This window comes from Callithrix jacchus, chromosome 6 (assembly GCF_049354715.1).
Source record: "Callithrix jacchus isolate 240 chromosome 6, calJac240_pri, whole genome shotgun sequence".
NCBI classification, from domain to species: Eukaryota; Metazoa; Chordata; class Mammalia; order Primates; family Cebidae; genus Callithrix; species Callithrix jacchus.
Window position 1 is genome coordinate 2004165 of NC_133507.1, and position 1890 is coordinate 2006054.

The window sequence follows — 1890 nt, forward strand, 5'->3', positions numbered from 1 at the left end:
GGGCGCGGCCAAATGACGCAGAGGTCGCAAGCGCACGCGCAGTGCTGCACGGCATAGGCCGTCCCCCCCTCCCCCGCCCCCGGTGCGCTCTCCCGCCGAGTTCCGGTTCCTTTAGAAGACCTCTGTCAGCTGAGGCGCTGTGTGCCCGAGAAGCGCGCGGGGCGGGGATGGGAGCGGGGACGGGGCGCAACGGGGCACCGGGCTCGGGGCAGGACCTGGCGATGGTCGAAGCTGGAAGGGTAGTAGGCAGTACACTATATTGCCAGGTGGCGTGGGCCGATCAGGAGTTCAAAACCAACGTCCCGCATGGCGTTTATTTAAAATGAGCGTTCCCAGGGGCAGTCACAGTGTGAGGATGCATTTAATTGGTGTCCCCGGGCAATGCCCTAGGGGAACGGGGCCCCAAAGAGGGCAAGAGGCGGGCAAGGGCGGGTCCAAAGCTGGGGGCGTGCGGCGCGGGGCCCAAACAGCTGCAGTAGATCGGCCACCGCTGGGCCCTTCCTTACCGACCAGCTCCCGGAATGGATACGAGGTGGAGTGCTGATGAAAGCCCGAGAATAGATTCTGAGAACAGACTTATTTTTCGTGAGATGCATATGAAAGCAAGCGTTAGGCTATCCTGCCTCGGCTCCTCCTGGAAAGGAGAAATTTCTTAGGACCCACCAACGTGGTTTCCGCAGAAGTCAGACAGCTCGTTCGGAAGAAGCAGGGAAGAGCAGCCCCCTGGAGTGAGGCCTCCTAGGAAATCGGTGATTCTTTGGTTGCAGGTGTAGCCATCCCTCAGGGATGTTGTTCCAGGTGGTGACTAGACGCAAAAACACTATTATATGAAATTTAAGTCATTTGGGGTGAGGATCTTTGTAAAATAAATTATGCACTTATTGAAACAAAACACCAAATATCATCTGTCCCTTTCAGGCTCTAATCCTATTGGACTATTGTGTTCTAGTGAACTGCAGGTTTCTCTTCAAACAATCAGTGTGTCAGTATGTTCAGGTCTCTTATTCTCCTTTTTAAAGTTTAACTTCCTTGTAGTTTCAGTAAACAACCTTTTCCACCAGTTCTAATCAGTAGTTCACATCTGTTCCCCCAGTACCCTGCTCCGTCCTGACTCATCCTGGTCCCTGCTCCTGTCACCTACTTTCACCCCTGGCTACCTGCTCAGACCTGCTGTAACCATCCTTCCCACCGAACTACTCCCCCTGCCATTTTGGCTTGTACCCCTGCTGCCTTTAAAATAGCCAATCAGAATTAGACTAGACTGTGTGGTCTAACCCCAGCCAATAGGGGAATGACACAGCAGAAAGAAGACCTCCGTCAGGCACAAGTACCCCTTCCCCTCCCTTGTCCAGGTGGCACTCACCATTATTCCATGAGCACACCCTTCTATAGAAGTAAATTGCCTTGCTGAGGAAATTGACATTTGAGTACTACGTCTTTTGCGGCACTGAAAATTTTACTTATAACATCGATAAAACCAGTCCTTGGTACCAAAAAGGTTGGGGACTGCAGCTCTAGGAGGCAGATGAGTGATAAGGTAGTGGTTGGTTCCTAGGAACAGGAGTGCTTAGGTGTTCATATGTTCATTTAAACAAACGAATGAATTTGCTTATTGCTCCTTTCTGTCAGCTGGAGTGCCACCTCGTCTCATCAGCTTTCTGTCCTTACAACGGCCCACAGCCTCCTTTCACATTCATTATCTGGACCCACTGCACACTGCATTGCATTTATTAGTGTATATATACCTTGTTCATATGCTGCCAGCGCCTCACATGCCCACATAACTTCTCCAGCCCATGATGTTGTAGATCTTGCATATGCTGAGTGTTCAAGCAGTCATCATGGGATATTTCTAAAGTTTTAAAACTCTAATTCCTTTCTTAAAACTCT